Below are 27,341 nucleotides of genomic sequence, written 5' to 3'. Positions count from 1 at the left end.
AAATGTCTTGTTTAGATCACAGATTTCATCAAATGTTACCCTATAGTCCAAAGGGTAGCAGAATGCCTCATGGTGCAGGACAAAAAGGAGTTGCTGCACGTTTAGGGGACAACATGAATCACAAATGAAAACCTGCTAGGCAGTTTTTGTACAACCTTCTGTGTAGGGATTTACACCTACTTACCTTAATGGGGGCACAGACGTCTGGCAAAAAAGGGATGCCAAATTACCCTTAAATTATGAAAAGTGACTAGGCACAACTCTCAGGAAGGGTTAACAGGCTGACACAAAGGTACAATTACATCACAAAACAATCTTTACAAAAGGTCAGCACACTGATATACTTCAGAATGTGTGTGTATATGTGGGTCCAATATCACAGAGCTGCACCACAAAAAATAATGGCAGGTTGGAACAAGGAAACCATAAAACCTTACCAAAGCGAGTAGAACCCCCACATTGGCCTGCATATTTAAGCAGAGTCAAAGACACAACCCACTGCGGTTATACATCGTGGGTCCCTGTTAGGGAGAATTCTCAGAAATGTGCCAATTGCCTTCTACCTTCAAGACCCCGGGCTCTTTTTGCTGGACTTGGAGAGCGAGACCCTTTTCCCCCCACTCATGTATTTTTCTGTGATTTGGACTCTGCTGCTTTTTGATTTTGTCAAATTCCATAGGCATCATCTTAACATTGTGACAGCACCTTCAGTGCAGTGGCACAGGGAAGTCTTAGATTTCCCAAAGGTTTAAATACTTTCTCTTGGCAAAACTGTTTCCAAGAACAGTGAAGTGAAATTGACTTTACTTACATTTTGTTACTTTCTAGAGCCAGCACACACTATCTCACAATAGGGTGCTCGAGGGGTTAGTATCCCTTTGTCTAGGTTCTCGGTTAACAATGTTTTATGTTACCCTTTCTACAATTAATGGCTGCTGGCAGTGGTTTACCTTTTACTACCATTTTGTGTAGTTACCGCGGGCTGCGTCGCAGCTGCAGTAAAACACCCATGGGTGCCCAGTTTGTCAAAATGGCCCAGTCGTCTTTGTCGCCATTTCTTGCTGGAAAGGTCCCTCTTGAGATTTACTCTGTATGCCAAACCAGGTTTGGTCCCTTTGTTCGTTTTGTCTTTAGCAGGATTCACAAGTGAAGCCCGCCTCTGGCTCCAGTATGTCTGGCAGGAGCAGGAAGTGAGGGAGGGAGGTGCCTGAAACTCCCTGTGCTTAATACCCTTGGTTACAGGAATGGACCCAAAGGTGATTGGCCGGCTGGCTGTCCAGCAAGGACAGCCACCCTGCTGTGTGATTGACAGCTAGGCTGGTATGAATGGGAGAAACCTGCATAAAAGGCGAGGCTTTTTGGATTGGAAGGCAGTCGAACATTGGACGAAGGTATCCGAAAAAGAACTTGGAAGAGACGCCTGATGCAACTCCTGGACCGTTGATTTGCCCAGTGAAGCCCTGCTGCTGTGAAGAAGCTCCAAATTCCCCTTGACTAGAGAAGCCTAGAAGCAAGTCCAAGCCCACCAATGTTAAGCATCTGCACTATTCAAACTGCCAATAGTTCACCAATGCCCCCACACCCAGACCTACTTCTTGGGCCGCGCGTACACACACACACACACACACACACACACACACATACATCCATCACTAGCCCACAAAAGCTGACCAGTGCATGACATGGAATTTTCTGACCTGGTAAGGAAGGAAGACGACCAAACTACAATAAGGCCAAAGAACAAGCAGATATCTCATGGTGTGGTCATTTTAGGACTTAAGTAGCCATATGCGGGAAACGCAAATGTGCAGACTACAAATGACACCAAAATGGTTAAGTATTCCTACTGCCACCAGCATGCCTTTAAACATGAAAGTAACCAAAAATCCCAAAAGTAAAAGGATAAGGTGATACAAAAATATCCCCATTGTGCTGCATTTAAAAATGCTGTGTGCAATGTGAAAAAGTTACAAAAATGTAAAAGAAAGAAGAAAAGTTTGCCAGTACTTACCTGAATGGCTGATCTGTTTCTCCAAAACAAATGAGTACAAGGCAGGGGAAGTGAAGCTGAAGGCTTTACTTCCCCCAACAAGACTCAGAACAGGTTAAAAAGCAAGAAAATTGGGGGAAGTCATGGAAACTATGGAGTGAAAGTTGCCCAAAGAGAAAACTTTACCACCACTCACCCACCCAAAACTAGGGACATGTACCAGGGCAAGGATCGGTTGGGGTGTGGGGGCTTGAATCCACTGCTGGATAGGTTTCCTATTACAGTAGATGATACTTTCTGGGCAGCCCATCAGCAAAGGTAGGTTGTGCACCTGGCCTATGGCTCAATTGTGAAGTCAAAGCCTTGAAGACGTATGGACCACCTGACCAATAAAGGATTCCCTCCCTTCATGTTCATTAGCCCCTTTAAGGGCTTAATTAATGTTACTCACTTGTAGTGACTAGAGTACTCGGTCATTACTCCCCATTCCTTCATCCTAGTGTGTCTCTCCCAACATGGGGACGTACCGGAATCTTTGGCAGCGAAAAAACTGAGATTTTTCCCTTTAAATTTAGACCAGGGCACCGAGGCCCCCCACAAGGCCCTGCCCTCCGGCGCCTCAACTCAGTCCCCTTTTTAATACATCAGAATGTTTAATACCTGGCTATACTGAATACTTTAGACACTGGCATACAAGCAGGGGAAGGGGAGTGGGACGTATGGAGGAAAGGGTTCTAAAGTCTACGGGTACTCTAGTCACTACAGTGAGGAGCTTTAATTACTCACCGCATCCTTTCCTCAATCCTTGTGGGCGATTCCACAGAACAAGACCATAGAGTGGAGCAGTGACAACCTGTCTCGTAACTAGGACGAAGTTAAAAGTAACTAAACTCTGCTTCACGCCTGTGCTGGTATCCAGAGAATAGTGCTTAGAGAATGCCGGAGTGGGCAAAGTAGTTGCCCTGCTGTTAGAGCAGTCTTTCATAAGTACTACCCAACTTCATCAAAACCATTCACATGAGACCGTACAAGACTCCACTCTTAGTATAAGTCTGTACCACCTGAGTTTGTTGGTAGCAAGGCTTATTTTAGGAGGGGGAGAGAGCTGTAGACCAGTACAAAGAATCTAACACAAATGAATCAAAAGAAACATTGAACCAGAAGTATTATAAAAATAAAGGTGTATTTTTAAATACAATTAGGCCAAGTTAAGTCTTGGGGTAAGTACTGGTCAGTCATTAACATAATAAAAAAAACTATGCATGAAGGTACACAGCCCCAAGCCTATAACCTTATTTGGAACACCCAACAGTAGTTCTAGGGAAGTTAAGCCTTTACATTCAGTATAGGGGACACCTATTCGTCAGGAGTAAAATCAATGGTTACTTTCAGATTACATTCAGTAATAACAGGGTAGTAACAGTTGTACCGTGATGCTCAGCAAGAAATCATAAGGAGTCAACTGGACAATATAGGTTTTGTCAATAGTCGAACGCTTATTCTAGGTGCTGTAAAACCAAAAGGATCCAATATTCAATTACAGGTGCTTTTGAGATCAGTGAAACACAAATTGAGATAAGCAGTAACTCCTGTAACTTATTTTAGGATGGCACACAGCTAATTCGAAGTAAGTAAAAGCCATATACTTTTTCAAGAAGTTATCAGCAACTTGGGGCAGGTATAAACCTAAAACTGTTTTTTGTGTCCATCTAAAACAGAACAGGCAGAGCAAAACTCAGCGTTACTCTTTATAAATGACTAGGGTATTCTAGGTAGGTAAAACCTAATGTAGACTTATTCCAGACAGGCCAACAGCAAGTCAGGGGAAGCAAGACCCAGTTGGGGGACACATCCAATTATCCTAACAGGAATAATAAAGTGAAACCAAAAGCATTACTTTTGGGGAAGAGGCACAACCAATTCACAGGTGAATAACCTAACCTTATATATACTTTTCAGAATAGTGCAACACATTCAAGGAAAGTACAGACTTTTGCAACTGTTCAATCTCAGAGTGAGTTAACAACCAACTTCTTTTACAAGTAACTTTTAAACACGTATTCTCTTTTCTAGGCAAAAGGCCCAATCCTTTAAAAGTCTTTCCCTTATTCTTGGTGCATGAGTGTTAACATTGACAGAAAGTGTGGGGGGGGGGGGGGGGGGCAGGGGTCACTAGGGTCTGGTGCCCAACAGGCAGTGTCAGGGTGGGTTCTTGAGTAGCAAAAGTGAGAGTTCCTAAGGAAGACTGTTCAAACAGGTGAGTATTTTACTTTCGAGTTAGTAGTGGGTCCAGGGCCTTCACAGAAGATACCCTAGGAGAATTCCAGCAGTGAGCCTGGGTGAACTGGACGAGGGGCCTCCAGATCACAGAAAACACCCCAAAAATACAGAGGAATCACAAGAGACTTAAGTAAAGTAAATACCAAAGCCAGTACAGTACCTCAGCACAGAAGAATATTTTGCAGCACAATGACTTCAGGATCTGCAGCCAAAGTCTTGGTCGGTGGATTCCTTGTTGTGGTAACTGAAAACATGACCTTGGAAGGGACTTTGCAGCAGGTATCAACGGTGAAAGCTCTAGGCAAGGTTTTACTCGCGGTTAGATGCAGCTCTGGATTTGGCACCTTTTCAGGAGCACAGAAAGACAGAAAATCGCCCGTCAGATTCTCATCGTTACCACAGTCCAGCACTCTGGCGAGGGGACTTTTTGGAATGGATTCCCGTCTCTGGAGATGCACCAGGATGCCCACGAAGTTTAAGCGAAATTCGGAATACCATGCACCGCAGTGGCTCAGGGTCCCAGGGTATTGGGGTATAGCAGCCCCGCAAGGTGGCTGCATGGGGTGGGATGGCGCAAAAAAAAGCAGGTCTTCTTGGGTCTAGTGGGTCTCATCAGGCTCTTGGTCGGTGTCCTCGATTGGAAGGAAGGGCTACAGCAGGCTCTGGTTACACAGCAGGCTCTCCGGTCGCTGACAATCGTTTCAGCTGCTTTCCCTTCAATTTCAGTTTTGTTTTCAGCTTCCGCGTTCGGAGTATTTAACAGGAACTAAAGCACAATTTCTGCATCCTTTCCCTGCATTTTACAACAAGGGCGGTCTGGTTGTCCAATCAGGACAGTCGGTGCCCCACTGGGATTTGTCCCCATTCAGGCAAGGAGGAAGACAAAGAGCGGTGGACATTTGGACCCCTCCCTCGCTTCCTACCTTCACAGACCGACTAGGGGACTCCTGCCGAAGATAAAAACTCACAAAGCAATTTCCCACCCTGGATGTCAGGGGAAGGAAGAAAAGACAATGAACACTAAAATGGCAAAAAAAAGACAGTACAATGAGCACCCATGGGTGCCTTTACTGGGGCTGTGCATACAGCCTGTGGAAAAGGTTTACTGAATTAATAAAAGACATCACTGCCACCAACCATAAAAAGGTAAGCTTGTCTCTGTAACAGAATGGTTACAGTTTTACTGTGAAATGGGATACATTGCATCTCCCCCAGCACTCCACATAAGGTGGGGTGTGCTGGTTTCACCAGATAGTGTAAAAGGGATCCAAAGATCTGTTCTACCCTTGGGAACTATTTCTCTCAAGGTTAGCCAGAGAACATTGAAAGGGGAGCCTAAAGAGCAACCCAGCAACAATAGGCAAACATTCTGTGCCAAAACATTCTCAGAGGATAGAATTAAAAAGACTATGGATAGCCTAAAAAAAAATTACACCCAGAAAAAGTAGAAGATTGGGTGTGGAAAAAGGTTAACACTCACCGAGGTAGAAGGAAAAATAATCCACCAATAAAGCCAAATGTTCTGGGGTTGGCAGGTCAGGAAGATTTACACTTACTATGAATATGTTACCCAACACCTGCTAATGACATCCCAGGAAGCTTGTCTCTGAAACTGTACGGCCGTGGCCTTAGCACTGACCGCATGGGCATGAATCACCTCAGGAACAGGTTTGCCCATGGCTGTATACACCTCTGAAATGGTCTGGACCATCCACCGGGAATAGAAGATTTGGAAGCCTCGGTGCCGGGAGACGTGCCATCAAACGTGACGAACAATGACTCAGACTTCCTGAAAGGTTTTGTCCGACACAGGTAGAACTTGAGGACCATCTTAAGGTCCAAAGAGGCAAAGTCCTTTCAGCATCAGACTGCTGGTTCCGTAAGAACAGCAGGCAGATTTCCTGATTCAATTGGAATGAGTGACCACCTCGGTCAAAATATTAGGATGGGGCGCAATATGACCTTGTCGCTGTGAAAAGTAACAAGAGCCTGCAGCTCGCTGACCCTGTGCGCGCACCACCAGCAACAATGTCTTCAATGTCACTAGCCTGATGCCCACTGAGGTAATCAGCTCAAAGGGTCGCAAGTACCACATTGAGGTCCTAGACCAGATGAGGCCTGTGTACAGGAGGAAAGAGCCTGGACAACCCCTTGAAGTGGGTCTTAACCACCACAGTGGCGGTTGAGAACACATGCTCAGGGGAATTCTTGTATGCCACAATGGCCACCAGATGGTGCGGCAGGTATCGACATGAATGCCTGAAGGAAAAAGTTACTTACCTGTAACTGTGGTTCTCCAGCATGGGTCTGGCATGGATTCACATGCTCATGAATATTCCCCGTCGTCAGACCGGGAATCCTCAGTAAAGAAAAAAATCAGTATCAGTTTCGTTTCTGACCTGTCTTTCTCAGTAGTAACCAATCACTGGTCTCTGGGTCATACTGCCCCCAGCCAATGACTGCCCTCTCCCCAAGCCCCGCCTCTGGCAGACATCCTCAGATTTGGTAGCACGTAAAGTGGCAGTATGACCAAGAGAAGAGCCGCAGAGGGGTAGGAGGGAGGGTTTGCATGTGAATCTATGCCAGACCCATGCAGGAGAACAACAGTTACAGGTAAGTAACTTGTTCCTTCTCCAGCATGGGGTCTGGCATGGATTCACATGCTCATGAATATAAGAATACATAGCACACACATGGCACAACCACGGGAGGTGGCAAAGGCTCAACATTAAGCATTACGTCAAAACTCAACATCAAGCATTTCTTACCTCCTCACCAGGCTCACCTTAAGCGAACAGGTTGAGCAGCACTGCTTGGCCGACCCTGGACTCCTCCCTGGAATCCCGGTCGACGCAGTAGAATCTGGTGAAGGTGTGCGTCGACAACCACGTAGCAGCCCTGCAGATGTCCAGCAGGGGCACACCAGACAAGAACGCCGTGGTAGCAGCGATAGCTCTGGTCGAATGGGCTCTCGAACTGCCGGGCAACGGTCGGTTTGCCAACCAATGACAGTGCTTGATGCAGCCGGAGAGCCATCTGGAAATGGAAGCCTTCGAGAGAGCCTTCCCTTGCTTCACAGGTCCAAAGTTCACAAACAGCTGTGATGTCCTCCGAAAACTCTTTGTTCGGTCCACGTAGAACTTCAGCGCTCTAGCTACATCCAGCGAGTGCAAAGTCCTCTAGGCCGGCGACGAGGAAAAGACTGGTAACACCAAGGGCTCGTTGAGATGGAAGTCCGACGGCACTTTGGGCATGAAGGAGGGGTGCGTCCTCAGCACTACCCTCGTATCGTGAAAGGTCAGGTATGGAGGCTTGCAGGATAGTGCCTGGATCTCTCCCACACATCGTGCGGAGGTGATTGCCACCAGGAACGCTGTTTTCCATGACAGAAGTTTCAACAGGCCGAATGCAACTGCTCGAATGGCGGACCCATGAGCCTGGTCAGCACCACGTTCAGCTCCCATGCCGGCGCTGGTGCCTTCACCGGCGGGAATGATCGAAACAGTCCTTTCATAAATTCCTTAGCCAGGCGATGAGACCACAGGGATGACCGCCCTGTTGCCCTGGTGTATCGGGAAAGCGCTGCCAGGTGTATCTTGATTGAAGCGTGAGATAGTCCAGCTTTGGCTAGCGACAGTAGGTACGGCAACACTTGAGGGGCAGTAATCCGCAGAGGGTTAATCTTCTGTGCCCGGCACCAGATAGAGAAACTCTTCCATTTATGTCCATAGCACTTGAGAGTTGAGGACGCCCTGGCCTTCACAAGAACCTCTCTGCAGTCGGCCGGGATATCGTAACCTCAAAACTCTAGTGCTGCATGAGCCAGGCCTGCAAGTTCAGCGACTCTGGGTCGTGATGAAGAATGGCGCCTCCTTCTCTGTAGAGAAGATCTGCGTCCGAACACAGCTTGACTGGTGGGGACGCTGACAAGTCCAGAAGGTCCGGGAACCAGATCTGTCTCGGCCACGCCGGTGCGACGAGGATCATTTTGCACCAGGACATTTTGAGCTGGTTGATGAGTCGGAGCAGCAACGGCAACGTAGGGAACGCATATAGGAACAGGCCATCCCAGGAGAACGAGAAAGCATCGCCCATGCTCCTCGGTTGGGGAAACATGCTGGCGAACCTCTGTCACTTGGAGTTTGTCGCCGTCGCGAACAGGTCGATCTGGGGTTTGCCCCATCGCTGAAAGAGTCGGTCCACTTGGTCCTGGCGTAGTTCCCACTCGTGGCATGAGCGCAGCTCTCTGCTGAGTGAGTCGGCGATGGTGTTTTTTATCCCTGCCAGATGAAACGGCACCAGAAACATCCCTTGAGCAACGGCCCAATGCCACAGATCCTGGGCTTCCTTGGATAGGGCTGGGGATCTGGGTCCGCCCTGCTTCTGGATGTAAAACATCGTGGTGGTGTTGTCGGTGAAGATCCTCACTACCTTGCCCTTGAGGGACGGGAGAAAGGACCTGAGGGCCCAGAATACTGCCCGGAGCACCAGGTTGATGTGGAGCGGCTTCTCCTCCGGGAGCCAAAGGCCTCTCGCGTGGAGATCTCCGGTGTGCACTCCCCACCCCTCCAGGGAGGCATCCTTCACTGTCACCCGGTGGATGGGGGTATGAAAACCTGTTCCTGGCGCCAGATGAGCGCGGGTCCCCCTCCACCGGATCGCTCGACGGAAGGTCTCGTTGAGGGATCCTGTCTTCGAAGCTGGCCGTTGCTTTTATCCATCGGGCGTCGAGGAACTCCTGTAGAGGGCGCATCTGAAGCCTGCACAGGCGCACGAGATATATGCAAGAGGACATCATCCCGAGGAGGGACTTGATGGACCTCACCTTGGCCACGTGGGTGGCCAGGAGACGCTGCACCTTGCCTAGGCCTTTGTCCTTTCCTCCGACTGAGGCCAGAAGCGCCACTGCGTCGAGCTTGGCTCCCAGAAACAGTGCGACTTGCGAGGGGACCAGGTGGGACTTGGGAAAGATGGAGAACCCCAGGTCCGTGAGTAGCTGGACGGTCTTCGCTGTGTGTTCCACGGCAAGCTCCCTTGTCCTTGCGCGGATGAGCCAATCGTCCAGGTAGGGGTAGACGTGGCTCCCATGTAGGCGCAGCCGCGCCGCCACTGGAGCGAGGAACTTGGTGAAAACCCTGGGTGCAGATTTCAGTCCGAACGGGAGGGCCTTGAACTGGTAGTGCCGCCCTTGGACCACGAACCTGAGGAACTTTCGGTTTCCTTTTCAAATGTTGATGTGAAAGTATGCATCCTCCAAATCCAACGACGACAGGAAATCGCACTCCTCCAGCTGTCCCAGCACGTGCTGGAGGGTGACTATCCGGAACTTCTGTGTCTTAATGTACTTGTTCAGTCGTCGGAGGTCCAGGATGGGTCGCTATCCTCCTGTCTTCTTTCTCACGAGGAAGTACCTTGAATATACCGGAGCCTGTTCAGGACGAGCTTGATGGCACCTTTTTTTGAGCATCGCCCTTACCTCCAATAGCAGTTGAGAGACGTGATTTTCCTTCCCGACCACGGGTGGAATGCAGGGGCACTTTTTTTTAGTTATTGGAGGGCGTGCCCCTGGGCCAAGGCATCCAGCACCCAACGGTCGGCGGAGACTCCCATACGCTGACGAACTTCGCCAGCCGGCCTCCCACCGGGGTAGTTCGGTGGGGGCCAGACACAACGGTCGGTTCAATCTTGCTTGGAGGATGCCTTGCCGCCTTGGCCTCCCTGGCGATGACCACCCGACTTGCCTCGTCCTCTATAGGCTTCCTGCGACGAGGGGCGGGCCACTTGGCGGTACGTAGAGGAGCCACCGCCGAATCCCTTGGAGGCGCCCTGCTTGCCTCCGGTGCTCCGAAAGGACGGCCTTCGTTGCCGGAGAACGCCTAGGGCCTTACCCGTCTGTGTGTCTGCCTTGATGGCTTGGAGGGACTCATCCACCGTTTTCCCAAACAGATTGTTCCCGTCGAACGGCAAGTCCAAAACCTTGGCTTGTACGTCCTGGCGGAAATCCGTCGCCTTGAGCCACGCTCGTCGTCTAAGGCAAAGGCTGTTGTCTAGCTGACGGAAACCGGTGTCGGCAATGTCCGTTGCCACCGTTTTGGAGTGGTCCAACACCACTTCGCCTTCTTGCAAGATCTCCAGGGCCTCGGCCCTCTTGTCGTCCGGTAGGAAGTCCAACAGGGGGGGGCGATCTTGTACCATAACTCGTAGTGGGCCACGATCACGAGGGCGTTGGCCGCCTTAATCGTTGCCGCTGAGATAACTCGTCCCATTGCGTCCAGCTTCTTTCCTTCGCCGTCCAGCAAGGAAGTTGACATTGAGGCCGATGGAGTCAGGGGTCGGTTGTGCCCTAAGGCACAAAGGGGCCGCGTCGGGGACCCGGTACTACTTCTCGTACCGATCCCTCTTGGCAGGCGTCGTAGACTGGTTCTTGAGAAGGGTGAGACCCTCGTCCCAGATGTCATCCAGCAGAGGCACGGCGAGGACTATTTTCCTCTTGGCCTCGCGCCGTTGGTAAAGGAAACCTTCCTTCTCTTCGGGGCAGAGCTGGAAAAGCTTGGATGCCCTGGTGATCATTGCATGGAAAGATCCGATCTCGTCGGGCGGGGAGGCCCGGGCTGGGGGCGATGGGTGCTCCGTCCCATCTTCATCGCCGTCGTCGTTGTCGTCGTGTCCGTTCCCCTTGTCATCCCCAGGAACAGGGGACTTGGGCAAAGGTTGAGTAGGCCGCGAGGGCTGAAAAGGCGTGGCTGGATGGATCAGTCTTCTCTTGTTTGGTGGGCTTCCCGCCGGTCCTGGCTCTGGCTCCTCCGTCGAGCCTGGTTCTGGTTCCTCCGTCAGTGTTAAGGGCAATCTCGTACTCATCTCCGAACATAAGGATTGTATTGCCAACAAAATGGCCGCCGAGTTGTCCTGCGGCTCCGGAAGCGACAGGTGACTAGGACCCTCGCCGGTGCCACCGTCGCTCTCTTCCCCTTCGTCGGGATCCCTCCCGTGGGAACGGGCCTCTTCGACGCCCTCGTCGAGGCCCTCCAAGACTTCTACCAGATCCTCCTCGGATGCTGTGTCCGTGTCCACAATGGCCACCGGCCCCCAACCCCTCTTTTTCCGGGGTCTTCACGGGGGTCTTTTTGATGGGTCTGAAAGAGGCTTCCCCTCCACGGAGGTAGGGAGACTGTGGGCCCTTGAGGTCGCCTCCACTGGCCGCCGCGACTACCTCGATAGAGCCCTTGGCCGGGTGAATCAAGGCCATTACCACCTACTGTGGGCCTGTGGCCTTTACCTTGGGGGGAGGGTCACCACCTCGCTCCCCCTCGGCTGGATCCTTCGAGCTCGACCGGGGCCTCTCCAGAAGCTTCGCCAGGTTCTCAGCCTTCCTCTTCCCTCAGCCAGAGCGTTGGCTCGTGGTTGATGGCGCTGGAGAGGATGCGCCCTGCCTGGCAGCCGAGGAGCCAGACCGTTCGGCGGTCCCAGTGCCCGCGGACTTGCGGTGCTTTGCCTTCTGTTGGGCCCCCATCGCCCGGGTGCCCTCACAAGACTTAGAAGACCGCTCTGACTTCTTCTCACCTGACGGGCTCTTTCCTTCCAGCCAGTTGGAGAGACAAAGGTGTCGGTCCTTGGTCTGTTCCGACATGTTCCTGCAAAACGCACAGTACGTCTCCACGTGCGTTTTGTCCTCATGAAGGCAGTAGAGACATTTTGAGTGCTCGTCCTCCTTGAACACATTCTGCAGCTGGCATCCAGGGGAAACCCTGAACAGCTTTTCGGGCGTCGAGCTTCCCTTCTCCTGGGCCATGTTCGGGTAGGCCGCAGAAACTCCTGGACTCCTCCAAGAAGCGTAACTCGACAAAATCTTCACCCTTGAGGGGCATAGAAAAATCTGACACGGATCCCCGTTAATCGGATGTAGAGACAGTGGAGCTTGAGGCTCTATTTGACCGAAAAATGAGAAATTCTCTTTGAAAAAAAGAGCGAAAATGCAGCAAAAGCTCGAGAGCTAAACACGAGGACTCCCAACACTTGAGCGTGCGGTAAAAATCGGAGGATGGCTGCCAGAGGCGGGGTTTAGGGAGAGGGAAGTCATTGGCTGGGGGCAGTATGACCCAGAGACCAGTGATTGGTTACTATTGAGAAAGAGATCAGAAACTAAACTGATACTGATTTTTTTCTTTACCAAAGATTCCCGGTCTGACGACGGGGAATATTCATGAGCATGTGAATCCATGCCAGACCCCATGCTGGAGAATGAGCTAGATGTGTGGAAAAAGCCAGCACGCCGCCCATGGAACAAGTAAGGAGGTCAAGCCCCATGTCGCGAGCCCAGTGGTAGAATCTTGTCCACTTGCTCCTTCACAGGGCGCGCATAGGCAGCCTCCTGAATGAAGTCCCAGTTGTCCTCAGAGAACCGAGCATGGTGGAGTTTCAGCTGGTCAGGAACCAGGGCGCTAGGGCCAACCTGGTCGGGTCTGGGTGCTCCACCGCCTCACCCTTCTGCATCAGGAAGCCCCTTCTGGGGATTAAAAGGCCAACCGGTCCCCGAGAGCACAACTGCAGTAGATCCAAGAACCAAGCCCTTGACTGCCAGTGCAGGGTAATCAGGATGAGGGTGCAGCCCACTGACGTCCAGAACTTGGAGGGTAGGCTGGAGCAACAGTGGAGGAAACGCATAGCCCCTGCACCCATGACAGGAAAGGAAATCCAGGAGCAGTTGAAATTCGGAGATCTGAATAAATCCATGTCCTCAAGACATGCATTACTCACCGTAATAGCATTTCTGATGATTTTATCTACTTGGAACAGAGGTCTTCAAACATTTTATGCCAAAGCCCCCCTGAGCAAACAATACATTGTTCGGGACACCCCCTGCCCGCCCCTCCGTTTGGTGTTATTTTTTTTATAGATATAGCTGCGAAATGTGTGATGTCCATACACGAGCACACTGGATTGTTTTGTATACGAGACTGACGAGCATGCCAATCAAAAGAAGTTGCCTCACATCGTAAATCCACTAGGCCGGTAGTCTTCAAACTTTATAGTCCTAACCCCCCCCCCAAGCAAAATGTGGGCAGGCCGGGCCCCCCAAAAATGCAAAATGTACAGTATGCATTGCGCACCATCACTGCACGCTACTCCCAGTATAGTCCCTGGCCTCTCCCAACTGCTCCCATCACAGTGGTTGGGCTCCCTCATCCCGCTCCTACCCAGTCCCTGGGCTCTCCCCACACCATCACACCCTGGGCTCTTCCCCACCCTGCTCCTATCACTATCCCATGGTCCTCACCCATCCTGCTTCCACCACAGTCCCTGGGCTCCCCCATCCCGTTCCCAACACAGTCCGAGAGCCAGTGGCAGCTGGTGTTTTTAAGTGGTGGGCATAATTATTTCCCCCAAAAATGCAGAGGGGGAGTCCGAACCAATAAAGGGGTGTTCAGGGGGGTTTCCCCCCACAAATTATTTTTTATAAAATAATGGGTTAAAAAGTTGCATTGTAGAGCATTTTTAAAACAAAATGGGTAAATATCCAAACAGTTGCTGCTGCGGGGGCCAAGGGGGCAGGCATGACATGTTTTACTGGTCATCTATGATAGATGTCCAGCAAAAATATACCATCCCTGTCCCCCACTAGGCCTAACACAATCAATATGGTTGTGTGTATACAAGGCGCTGGGATGCCAAGGGGGAAAGAATGGTATTTTTGATTGACATCTATGATAGAAAACCAGTAAAAAAATGCCATCCCTGTCCCCTGGGCTCCACAGCACCTCAGAAGGAGAGCTGATTTTGGCAGGTATGTAGGGGGATTGTGCAACAAAGGCATTTAGGCATTTTTAAAATGCCTTTGTTGTACAACCCTCCTTTCCCCATCTAACCATCACTTGCCAAAATCAGCACAACGGACCAAAACTAACACACATTCATACAGCAATCATTCTATTATTCACACAAGCATCCATCACCATACACTCACACATAACAAGCATTCACGCATCCATACACGTTTCAATAAAAAAATGAACAAACATCTTCTGCATGTGGGTGCTGAAACGACCTGTTTCAGGCTGCTCTGTCCGTATGTGTGTGGAGGCGCAGGAGCTCCACCTCGCACATACAGACATGCAGTGACCCAGCCAGCATTTCCAATGAGCTATGCAAGGCTGTCAAAGCAAAACGCCCCAGCCTTGAGCATGTGAGGCTGGGGAACTGAACAAAGGAAATAGGGTTTCCCTTTGACAGTTCAGCCAGCTAAGGAGCACTCCCTCAGCTGCAAAAAAGCAGATGGACTGCTCATTGTTTCACGGGGCTGGCTCCTTAGCTCCTCCATAATGGGTGAGGGGGCCACTGGGTGGGCGCCCCCTCGCCATTATGGATGAGCCGCAGGCTCGGACTGGCCTATAGTGCAATGCCTGTACCAGAAATACAAAATGCTAGTGTGGGCCAGTCAAAATGTGCCACCTTTTTGGCTAATGTGGCCCAGTTTGATGAGTTACTTCACTATGCAGTTAGTAATTTTGACCATTGTTGCGAATAAATGTTTTATAAATATCACAATGTACTTACATTTTAACACAAAGCACTCTCTTGGGTACGATTCAAAGTCTCTGAATGAATACACATTTACAACTGTGGGCCACTTTTTCATTGGTGCCTGAGACTGTCATGCTTGCAACCCACAGTTTGAATACCGCTGGCTTAGATTCACATGCTGTGCATATAGTCTAACATCCAGTGGTAACCGCGGAGTATTGCATCTAGTCTTTCATGGACCTCGGCATAAGCGTGTCTGTAGCACTATCCCCATCGTGACGTGTAGCGTACCCAAAATCCCTCACACGCAGATTGTATTTTTTCTGCCATGATGGAGCCCAAGGCTATTGTGAGTGATTACATGAAGAGAGAAGTAGTAAGACTTCCATGTTCCTTTCACCCCCGAGCGGGGAGGTAGGGAGGGCGCATGTGAATCTAAGCAGATACAATCATCAGAAATGCTATTACGGTGAGTAATGCATGTCTTCTGATGCTTGTTTATCTGGTTAGAATCACATGCTGTGCACAGACTAGTGAGCAGTACCCGGAGCTGGAGGTGGGTTGTGAGAAGTAACAGTAGAGAAAAGATGTCTTAATACTGCTTGTCCCACCTGAGAGTCGGATCTAGAATGAGTGTCTAGGAAATAGCGTTTTGTAAAGGTGTGTACAGAACTCCAGCTTGCTGCTTTGCAAATGGACTCTAGGGGAACATTTGCAATGAATGGTATGGAAGCCCCAGTGCCCAGAGTAGAGTGTGCTCTAGGCTTGAAGGCCAGTTCTCTTAGCAAGAGAGAAACACAGTGATGCATTTAACGACCCACCGAGATAGCCGATTTAGAGACAGGATCACCTTCTCTGCCAGCTGCCACTGAAACGAAAAATTGGTTTGTTTTTCTTAGTGGCTTCTAATAGAAGTGATAGCCACTTAGAAGGCCATCTTGTAAGTAAGGTCTTTTAGACTTGCTTTATGCATTGGCTCAAAGGGAGATCCCAGGAGTCTGGTTAAAACCACATTTAGATCCCATCCAGGAGCTGGGTGAGAAATGGGGGGGGGGTGGATTCTCTTAACCCCATCCATTGAAGACCAGTCCTGTGTCTAACAAATGGGTTAGGTACAGGACAATGTGTGTGGATGAGCAATCGATGGGATTGACGCCCTTGGCATTACACCAGATGACAAAGCGTTTCCATTTACTGGAATAGTAATAGTGTGCGTTAGGTTTCCTAGCTTCCCTGAGTATGTCCATGCATCTCTGAGGGAGCTGAAGGTGTCCAAACTCTATGACCTCATGAGCCAGGCTGCTAAATTCAGAGTTTGTGGGCATGGGTGTAGGGTCACCCCCCATGTCCTGAGACATGTTGTACGAGCAGGGTAGTTTTATTGGTGGGGAGAGGGACATTTCCTTTAGATGAGCGAACCAGGGTTGGCGGGCCCACATGGGGGCTACCAATATCATGGTGACTGGTTCCTGGTGCATCTTGTGCACTATCTTGTTGAGTAGGGGAGTCAGGGGGAGAGGGGGGAGCGTGAACAAATTTCCCTGACCATGTTAACCAGAGTCCGTTCCACTAAAAGCGGTTCTGGGGGTACCTGGAGGCGTAGCCTTAGCATTGGGTGTTCTGAGTAGCGAGCAGGTCGATTTCTGGGAACCCCCATTCTTCGAAGACGTTGGAGACAATGTCTTTGTTTAGATACCATTCATATTCTTCGGGCAGTGGGAAATCCCTGCTGAGCACGCCTGCCAGAAGATTGAGTTCCCCTGGAACATGTTGGGACAACAAACCTCTTGTGTTTGAGAGTCCATATCCCAATGTTTTGGGACCGCTTGGATAGCCCTGGAGAATATGTGCCCCCTAGTTTATTTAGGTAATATATGGCTGCGGTGCTGTCTGTCAGGACCAGGACTGTCTTCCCCTGTAGCTGTGTTTGAAAGGTCTTCAATGCCTTGAACACCGCTAGCAGTTCTAACAGATTTATATGGTTGGATGCTACCTGTGGGGACCACACTCCATGCGCCGTCTGCTGATGCAGGCGAGCCCCCCCCCCCATCCTGTGAGCGATGAGTGTCGTGCGAGTCGCTTCCACTGCGGAGGTGTTGAAGGACTTCCCTTTCAGGAGGTTTTCCCTCAACCACCACTGCAGAGAGAGAATGAGGGCTGGCGAGAAATACCAGATCTTCCCATTGTCCGCCGGCCTGACACCACTTGCTGTTGAGCAACTCCTGCATGGGACACATGTGCAGGCGCGTGTGGGGAACCAACTATATGCATGACGCCATCATACCTAGCAGTCGCATGGCCTTGCGTATCGTCACCTCGCGACTGGCTACATATTGAGGGATCTGAAAAAGCATGTTCTGAACCCTCTCATTGGAGGGGAAGACTAGGCAGTCTTTCATCTGGATTAGAGCCCCCAGAAATTGTTTTACTTGACTGAGGACTAGATTGGACGTCTTCTCGTTTAAAGTAGAATCCCAAACTGAACAGAATGTCTACGGTCTTCTGGGTGTTCAAAAAGCATGTGTCGTAGGAGTCCCCGGTTATGAGCCAGTTGTGGAGGTAAGGGTAAACCGGAACGGATAGTCTGCGCAGGTGTGCTGCCACTACTGCCAGGACCTTTGTAAACACCCTTGGTGCCGAGGAGATGCCGAAGGGGCGTATCTTGAATTGGTAATGCCTGTCCTCTATCCTGAACCTTCGATATTTCCTCTACGCTGGTATGCATCTTTCATTTTCAATGTTGCCATGTGATCCCCGTTTCAACAGTGGAATCACTTCCTGTAGTGTTACCATACGAAACGTTTGAGGTTTTATAAACTTGTTCGCTGGGCGCAGGTCTAGAACAGGGCGCATGGTGATGTCCTTTTTGGGTACAAGGAAGTACAAATACCCTTGTTTAGCTGAAGAAAAGGGACGACTTCTATGGTGTCCTTGCCCAGAAGCGCTTCCACCTCCGATTCAGGATCTGCAGATGGTCCTGCGTGAGGAGTCGTGAACGTGGCGGTCTGAAATGTGGTGGTCGGGCGAATTTCACGCAGTACCCATGGACGAACATCTTTATGACACACTGGTCTGAAGTTATCCCCTCCCATGCCGCAAGGAAAGATGTTAATTGCCCCCCCGACTGGGGTGACATGGGAGGGGACCTGGATCCGTTGGTCATTTCTGACCAGAGGTTCCGGCTCCTCTGGGGTTGGTGTCACTGCCGAGTCATTGACCCCTAGGTGGGTAGTTGGTGGGGTTTCCGGATGTTTGTCCAGGGTTCCAGTTTCCTGTATTGTAGTTTTGACCTGCACGGGATTGACCTTGAAAGGACCGGCGAGAACCAACTCCCCTTTGGGGGGAGGGCTTCTGGGTTATTTGTTGCAAGGGCTTGAGCGTCTCATGCTCTTTCTTGGCCGTCTCAAGGGCATAGTCGACCGCTTTCCCGAAGAGATTGGTCTCTTCTGTGGGTTTGTTGATAACAGCGGCCTGTGTTTACGGCTTGAAACCCGAGTTGCAAAGCCAAGCGTGCCGCTTGAGTAGAGTGCCCTGGGTCAGAGACCTGCCTGCTGGTTCAGCAGTGTCCTGAGTGTTTTTGATTATGTTCTGATTTACCTGCCTGCCCTTGCCCACGATGGTGAGAAGCCTGGACCTAGCGGGTTCAGGAATCTCCTGGAGACCTTCGTACAAGGTTCCATTGTGTGCCTCCATAACTGGCAAGCAGCGTGGTTTTATTTGCTATGCGTGTGGTGTATGCAGCTGCCAAAGTAGCATGCTTATCTAGGGCGTACAACCTTTTGGATTCCTTATCCGGAGGTGCCTCCCACGTAGCAAGGAGTACCCCTGCCTGTTTCAGGGTGGTAGTAACTACCAAGGAGTCGGGGGTGGCGTGGCCTTTAATATATTGGCGTGACCAGGGAGGGGGCCAATCTTCTTTTAACAGAGTTTAGGAGGGGAATGCTTAGCTTGAGGGGGGTTTCTCCTTGAGAATGTCGTCTACAAAGTATTGGTTGGGTACCACCTCCTGGGTAGCGATCTGAAAGTGCTCTACTGCCTTCCTTAAGATGACATTGAAGGCCATTTGATCGTCTACAGGCAAGGCCTGGCAAGCCGGGGTGGTTGGAGGAGAATCCAGGCATAGAACAGTGTCCTGAGCTTGCGTGGGGAGCGTCCATGGCTCCGTTTCCACTTGCTGGGTTCCCTCCCAGTTGTCCATGGCATCTGCCTGGTCCTCATGGTAGTCCTGCGGAAAGGAAGGGTGGTCTTCGCTGTAGATGTCCTGATAAGTGTCCATCTGGCCCACATCTTCATGGTGGAGAGAAGCTGAGAGTCAAGATTTTCCGGGAAACGTGAAGCCGGCCCCAAAAGAGGGTCTTCACAAGATCTTAGGGGAAGGATGCTCAGAACGCGAGACGGTCCATGCACCATTCGAACTTCTCCCTCGTCCAATTAGATGAACCAGAAGGTCCCAAAGGGGGAAAACGTCATTCTCTGATCTTTGGTGTCGAAATTTGTCCCCAAGGGTGTTGGACAGAGGCCCCCCGACTGTCCTCGTAGGTTTTGCGAGTAATGGGGGCACCATGGCGTCTCTTTAGACTTGTCCGCTGCATGCTCCATGCATTTCGAAGGTGTCTTAGGTACCCGCCCAAACGCCAAAGTAAGCCTTGCGATATTTTCCTCAATCTCTGCTGAATCGGAGTAAGTTAACAGGTCAGAAGGCCCATAACTAGATTTACCAACTACCGTGGCGTAAGAGAGCCTAGCGGTAGATTTTGCCTGTGGAGAGTCTAGGAGGCCTAGTAGTAGGTTTCGGGGCTACTGGGCCCTTAGGGGGCACCGGAGTGTCGCATGACCGCGCTTCGGCGTGTAAACCTGATTTAGAGGTAGTACCCTTGTTTTTGCAGTGCCCAGTGGCAAGACGCTGTTGCGGATGTGGGCAAGGCTGATCTACCCGATCAAAGGACTCAGTCGAAATTTTAAACTGCCGTGTTGGCACTTTCACCTTTTTCGACGGAACTGTCAAAATAGGTGGTAGGGTTGTGTGCCAAGTGTATCGTGGTTTCTGTACGCCCTTGTCGCCGGGTGTTGTCCCTGAAGCCAGACTTGAGTCAGACCTTGAGGGGTCTGGGACGAGCATGGCGGACCTAGAAGTGTCCGCCTCAAGGTCAATGACATCCGAGACGGATGACTGGTCATCAGTGCCCCCGTCACTTTCGGTGGGTGTGGCGGTGGGGGAAGAGGGTTCAGCCCGTGACATACAATACATGGCCCACCGCTTTACACAGCGCTCCTTGAGGGTCTTATGCCGAAGGAGCTTACAAGCCGCACACCGATTCTCGTGATCTAGGGGGAGACAAGAATGACATGTTCTGTGCTTGTATTTCCACAGGTACCTGACCCTACACTTAGGGCAGAACCTAAATGGTGTCCTTTCCATAGTGAAAGGTATAAACAAAGATGATCAGACCAAGAGGGCAAAGAGGAGGGAAAGAGGAAAGACATAACGAAAGATATGGCCACCCCAACACCACTCTCCCACCTGTGTAGGCCGGCCAGGTGGATGGCTCAGCCGCCGGATCTTAGGCACCGTATTTCAACCGCCATAGAAACTTGCAGCAGTCTTCGCCAAAGTTGCTTGAATCGCTGTCTAAGTGACTTATGGGGAAATAACCGACAAGTCGGTATAAAGATATGTCTCTTACGAAGAGCTCCGCTATAGAGCGACCCGTTATCTGGCCAGAAAAAAAACAATGAGGGACCTTGGTGTGAGGGATTTTGGGTGCACTACATGTCACGATAGGGATAGTGTTACAGACACGCCTATGCCGATGTCCCCTTTCTGTCCCCGAAAGACAAGATGCAACACTCCGCGGTTACCACTGGATGTCGGACCATACGCACAGCATGTGATTCAAAGCAGATTAACAAGCATCAAAAACCCCCATTTCTCCGCTTCTGCATGAAATCCAAATCCCTTCCATAAGGGCCCATTCCTAGATCGCCTCCATGCAGAGGGGGGAGGGGGGGAGAGAGGGGGTGCCACCATGCTTGTTCAGGTAAAATATTTTTGTTGCCTTGTCAGTCCCGACCAGAACCGCTGTCACCCTAAAGAGGCAGAAAAGCCTTTAGCGCCAGTCCCACCGCTCAGAGTTCGAGCAGGTAAGCAGGAGGGTCTCCGCCTTGGACCATGCACCATGAATGGAGTGGCCCTCCAGAGTAGCCCCCAGACCGAAAGCGAGGAATCTATTGTCACCACCAGAGTTGTATCCAGCCAGGTAAAGGGGGCTCCCACTGCCACATTGCAGTACAGCTACCAGCGAAGGTCTGGGAGGAGTGGAGGCATTGGAATCCTGTCCGACAGACCCAGTCTCCTGGTACCAATTGGGCACCAGTTGGAGCTGGAGGCGTCTCATCTTGAGGCGGGTGTGCTGAACTCCCGATTCACGCAAGATGCCATCAGACCGAGAAGGTGCTTCAACCACCATGCTAAGGTGGTAGAGTTGGTCAGAAAGTGCCCCCATCGCCTGGCTGAGAGAAAGGCGCCGCGGGCATGGGGAACACCTGCTGCACCGCCATGTCCCAGCACACAACAAGGAACACCAGATCCTGGGCGGGAGTCCGATGCGGCATCCGCTGGTTGAGGGGGGAAAAGCCCAGCTGGTGAAGAACGTCTGCCAGCCGTTGGCAGGAGTGCACCGCCCACTCGGGTGTGCTGGCCCCGACTAGCCAGTCATTGAGATAAGGGTATAAGTGGTGGTCTTCCAGGCAGAGCACCCCAGCCACTGCATGCATCAGCTTTGTAAACACACAAGGAGCCTAACTGAGGCCGAAAGGCAGCGCTTTGCACTGGAAGTGGTACGACAATAGTGAACCTACTCTAGGGAACACATCCAATACCCTGCACATAGAGACTGCTATGAGGACAGGATTAATTATCTTGAAAGGTTCATGCGGTAAAGATGGTTTGTGAAATAACGGGTCCAGGACTACCCTCAGGCCAATCTATTTGATCTTGGGTACTGCAAAAAAACTGGAGTAGAAGCCGGAGCCCCCATCTGACTGACTAACCAGTTCCACCGCCTGCCTCTTCAAAAGAGAAAGGACCTCCCCAGTAAAAGGGCTGGGGACCCTATCTGACAAGAGGAGGAGAAGGGGATGGTAGAGGAAAAGTAAGAGTAAGACTGAAGGCCGCAGAGAATATAGACAGGATCCAAGGACTCTTGAAATAATGCTCCAATGCTGTACTGGAAGTGAGCCAGCCAGCCCCCTACAGGAGAGCTGCGTTCCCTTCCCATTACGTCACTGATTTTTGGTATGTGAGGTGGGAGTGGAGGAGCAGAAAGAAACAGTGCAAAGTTCTCTGCTGCTTCCCCCTGTGATCACTGGGGGACCTGTCTGGCCTCCATGCACTATGGTCTCAAAACAACTTGAAGGTGGTGAAAGCGCGTGGTTTGAAGTCGGTCCTGCCCTGAGACTGAGGGAAGGACTTCTGTCCTGGCTTAGTCAGGAAGGCCAAGGATTTAGCAGTCTATGTAGAGGTTGTCTTCGTCATTGGTGGACAAATGAAAATGGTCTGAGCCCTCATAGGGAAGATTCAGGATCCACTCGGCACATCTGATGAGAATTTAGTGGCATGCATCCACACCACCCATCTCATCTCGGCCCCCAAGCACAGCCCTCTGCTGGCTGTGTCGGTGTGGGAGACTGGAGACTCCACAAGGTCCTGCAAAACCACCCAGGCATCTGCCATGCAGGCCTTAAAGGATGCCTGCCTTTCCAGAGGGAGCTCTGGCAGAAACTCTCCCAGCTCACGCCACAGCATCTGGTTTGCTGCAGCTAGAAGGGCTTTGGCATTAGCTTGCCGCAAATGCAGCCCTGAGATGACGTAGCAACGTTTGCCAGAAGACTCCAGGACTTTGTCCTAGTTGGACATGCAACTGAAGGTGGATCCCGCAAAGGAAGATGGCGAAGACCATGGTTTATAATACATCAAGGCCGCAGCCACCACTGAAGAGGGAGGCTGGGGTTGGGAGTCCAAGAGGACTGGCTCCCCATCCAATTTCTTGTTCACCTGGGCGTTGGCCCTGGGCCTCTCCCAGACCCCTCTCACCACCTGCCGGACATCCCTCTGGAGCCGAATGCCTGAGCGGCTCGTGCTGTGCCTTGCCAAAACCTCTGCTAGCACTCCCAACTCCTGCAGGGGCCTCCTCTGGCTGGGGGACTTTAACTGGGGGAATTATACCATTCTCAGAGCTGACAGACCAGACTCGCGCGGTGGAGGAATTGCAATTATCGCCAAATCTGATCTCTCTATGAGAATCACACCCACACCCTCCCTCAAATCCTGCGAGCTTCTCTCTATCAAATTACCGACTGCGAACTCCCAAACACTAAATATCCACCTTATCTATAGACCCCCTGGCCCCGTCAGCACCTTCACTGAAGACATCACCACTGTTATCTCTGAGAAGCTAAAAGAATCCTCCCAAACACTAGTACTAGGAGATTTCAATCTAGGGCTCAACGATATCAACGACCATCATGCTACTGCCACAGGCAATACTCTGTCAGTGCTAGGCTTCACGCAGTCCGTGAATACTTCCACACATATCAAGGGAAGAACACTAGACTGGATTGCCAGTCACAACTGCTACCCTTCCATAACAGCCATCACCCCCCAAATATGGTCTGACCATTACCTTATCTCTTTCACCCTCAACACCAAAAGACCCATAGTCTTAACACCCACGCCAGCCACACCCACCTTAACGAGAAACAAGAAAAACATTACAGCCGACAATATTCTGCCCCACATCCTACCCAAACTAAATTCCCTACCTGACCACTCTGACCCAGGCATCCTAGTGGATGCATTCAACGCAGCCATGTGCTCTGCTCTTGACAGTATTGCTCCATTTAAACTTCGGATCAGTAAACCCAAAAAGCATTTGAACTCATGGTTTACACCCCACCTAAAAAACTTAAGACTACAGAAGAGAAAATGCGAAACAGCTTGGAACCGACATCCGACCGCTGAAAATAAAACTAACCTAATTAACATCTCCTCGCAATACAAAAAAGACATCATCCTGGCCAAACAAGAAACCTATAATAATAGGATCTCCCAATCCAACTCCAGCATGAAGGAGCTATTCTCCATCCTAAAGGAATTGGAAACTCCTATCACAGTACAGGATGACTCCATCAAAGACAAAACTTGGTGCACAGACATACAACTGGCACTAACCAACAAAGTATCCAACCTCCAAACAAAAATTGCCCTAAAGAAAGCCTCTCTGCCAACTCAACCTCTGATAGTCAAAACTCGCACATCCAACAACCCAGAATCCACCCAATTCCGTTTCTCCAAGGTCTCAGTAATTGAGGTAGAGAAGACCATTTTGACTCTCAAACCTTCTAATTGCAAAGGCGACCAATGCCCCGCACAACTGATCAAGGATGCGGCTAGGGATTTAGCCCCCTTTATCACAAAACTTATCAATGCCTCCTTTACTACGGGCACCATCCCCCGCAACCTAAAGGAATCTTGGGTACTCCCCCTCCTAAAAAAGCAAACATTGGACCCCAACATTCCTACCAACTACAGGCCCATCACCACGGTTCCCTTCCTACTAAAAATATTAGACAAGGTAGCATACACCCAAATCCAGAACTTCCTTGAGATGAACCATCTCCTCGGCACCCGCCAATCCGGTTTCCGTCCGCAACACGGCACAGAGACTGCCCTTATCGACCTAAAAGCCCAAATAGACTCACTCAGAGACGAGGGAAAACTAGCTCTCCTCCTCCTTCTAGACCTTTCAGCCGCCTTTGATCTGGTGGACCATAAAGTCCTATGTAATCACTTGGACTCGGCTGCCCACTTCTCAGAGGAGGCTATAGTCTGGATTCAATCATTTCTTAGTGACAGGACTATGAGGGTGTTCTCCCCCGCAGCGGCAGCAGACCCTATCCCAATCACTTGCGGAGTGCCCCAGGGATCCTGCGTCTCGCCGACACTCTATAACATCTTCACCAAGCCACTCTTTGACGATCTTGATAATCTGGGTATCACCTACACTAACTATGCAGATGATACTCAGATTCTCTTACCACTTACTGGGGATTACGTCGAAGATCTGGCTCTGGTGAATAGAGTCTATAGCATCGTTCAAGCATGGATGGCCAACCATGGCCTATGCTTGAACGATGACAAAACAGAGCTCATCATCCTGGGCACGGCAGCCCGTATCTCCAAACTTAACCAAAACTACTCCGCCTTCATCATCGATGGTAACACTATCAAGGTCGCCAGAGAAGTAAAAACCCTAGGTTTTTACCTTGATGCGACACTATCTTTCACCAAACAGGTGAACTCACTGTCATCATCCACTGCCTATACATGCACGTTAATACGAGCTGGGAAACCATTCCTTTCAGAGGACAGCTGTCTTATTCTAGCTAGAGCCCTCATTTTATCGAAATTAGATTATTGCAACGCCCTCTACATAGGGACTACCAAACAAATCATCCACAGAATCCAAGTGCTCCAAAACAATGCACTTAGAGCGGCCCTAAGTATCCCCAGAAGTGCACACATTTCAGAAATAAGACGAAAACACAAATGGCTTTCCACCCAAGAAAAAATCAACCTTAAATCTGCGTCCCTTATCCACAAATGCCTAAACAACAAAGCTCCCCGATAGCTCTCAGAACGCTTCAACAGGAAAAATCCAACGAGATTCACAAGGACAGCCAGCCCCAACTGCCTCCTAGTGCCCAGATTCAAACTAGCCTCCATTGGAGGTTCCAGCTTCCCAGTTAAGGCAGCACAGTTATGGAACTCCCTACCCCTTGCACTCAGATCTGACCAAACCTTCAATAACTTCAGAAAGAACACCATAAAATGGCTTATTGAGAATGCGACATAGCGTATGTCACTTTATACGTAACGTCTTCTTATAATGTTTGTACTAACCTGCTTTTATTGTTTGATCGCCATAGATTTGACTGTTTAGCTACGCCTTATCTGCACTTGCCCTACCCTGCAGATTCGAAATGTCCACTATGCCTGTAACCTGTAACGTTAACTAATCTGTAACCTGTAAACGTTAACTAAGCTGTAAACCTCCTTGTTCTCTTGCGCCCTGCTACCCTAGGGTCTGGTGCGCACAATAAATAAATAAACAAACAAACAAACTCTGCAAGGCCTTGAAAGCGATCATGAAAAGCCTTTACAGATGCCGAGGGTGCGTCCTAGCTGTTGTCATCCCCCACCACCCTTTCTCCAGACAGTGGAGAGTCCGGGTCCTGAGACACCAGAGCCAGAGGGGGTCCCCCTTGATCCAGACCCAAAGATAGCTGTGAATCCAATGGCTGCTGCGGGGAAGGTGTTGGTGGTATGGGGGTGTCTGAAGAACCGGTAGGGCTGGACCGGCGGAGTAACAGGTAACGGCACTGGCAGAGCCGGAGGAACCAGCAAAGGGCCCAGAGGTGGGGGTATGGAAGGCACAACCTTTGGGATCACTTCCTTGACTATACCCTTGAGGAGCCTTGTCATCGGTGGGGAATGCATGAGGAGAAGGACGACGAACCGTTCAAAGAAGCGATCCTCGCAAGCTGCGGATCCAAAGGGAGCCGACCGTCTGCAGCGTTAGGTCTCCGTTCCTGATCAAAGTGCACAGGCGTAAGGTTGCGATGGGCAGATGTATCCCTGTTGAGATCAACCGCCTGTACTGTAAGATCTGCCGCTGCTTCCCAAGTGGAGGGGACTGGAACCTTCTTGCAAGACCCACTCAGTGGGTGCGGGACTGGGTAGGCCCTGATCCAAATAGAAGATGGCCACCACTCTAGCAGGCTCTGCCACGTGTTTGTCCGCCATCTTGGGGTCTTGCGCCACACTGGGCAGGAGGGCACCAAGTCCCTGTGCCATGTGCTGCTCAAAGATAGGACACTCCTTGGCCCTCGAACCTGAAGCAGAAGCGCCAACCTCAGAGACGGCTCTAATAGGCTCAGAGCCCTCTGCCTGCTGGCCGCTAGTCAAATCACCCTGAAGAACGACCTCAGAGGTGGCTCTGGTATGCTGTGATCAGTCAGCAACAGAGGTGGAAGCCGTGCTGGATGGTGTCAAGAACTGACCCGTGGAGGCCATCCTTCACCCACTGGGCCCAAAGGACGAATTTGATCGCCCCTCCGTGGACTGGCCGGTAGAGCTCCTGAGCCCCTCTGCTTAGAGCCAATAGCTTGCAGACATCAGGGCGGCCAAAATCCAAGGTACCCTTATCCGTGGAAGGCCCTTGGAAGGAGTCTTCACACTGAGGAGCTGTACTAAACAAAGGGCCTACTTGTTCTGGACATGCGTTTCTGGAGACAAACTCTTTAAGATGACCTGAAGAAAAAGCTTCGACGATCTCCCTCCAGCATTAAAAGAATATTCTTTTTTGACTGGTGACCAAGAGCGCTGCAAGCTGTGCACGTGTTCCAGTAGTGGTCGGGTCCCAGGCACCAAGGACAGAGTGCATGAGGGTCCGAGGCTGGGAACGAGAGTTTGCAGGACACGCATCTCATGAAT

The 27,341-nt window shown here is 50.7% G+C and overlaps 1 protein-coding gene across 1 annotated transcript in view; it reads right to left on the bottom strand.

The window, feature by feature from the left end:
- PSMD11 (proteasome 26S subunit, non-ATPase 11) overlaps positions 1-27,341 on the bottom strand; it is a 996,429-nt gene that overhangs the window by 388,095 nt on the left and 580,993 nt on the right. The gene's annotated exons all lie outside the window — the stretch shown is intronic.

Source organism: Ambystoma mexicanum, chromosome 13, assembly GCF_040938575.1.
Source record: "Ambystoma mexicanum isolate Mex_15411 chromosome 13, UKY_AmexF1_1, whole genome shotgun sequence".
In the NCBI taxonomy this organism is placed as follows: domain Eukaryota; kingdom Metazoa; phylum Chordata; class Amphibia; order Caudata; family Ambystomatidae; genus Ambystoma; species Ambystoma mexicanum.
The sequence above is the reverse complement of the archived record's forward strand: the minus strand, read 5'-3'. Positions and strand labels throughout refer to the sequence as shown.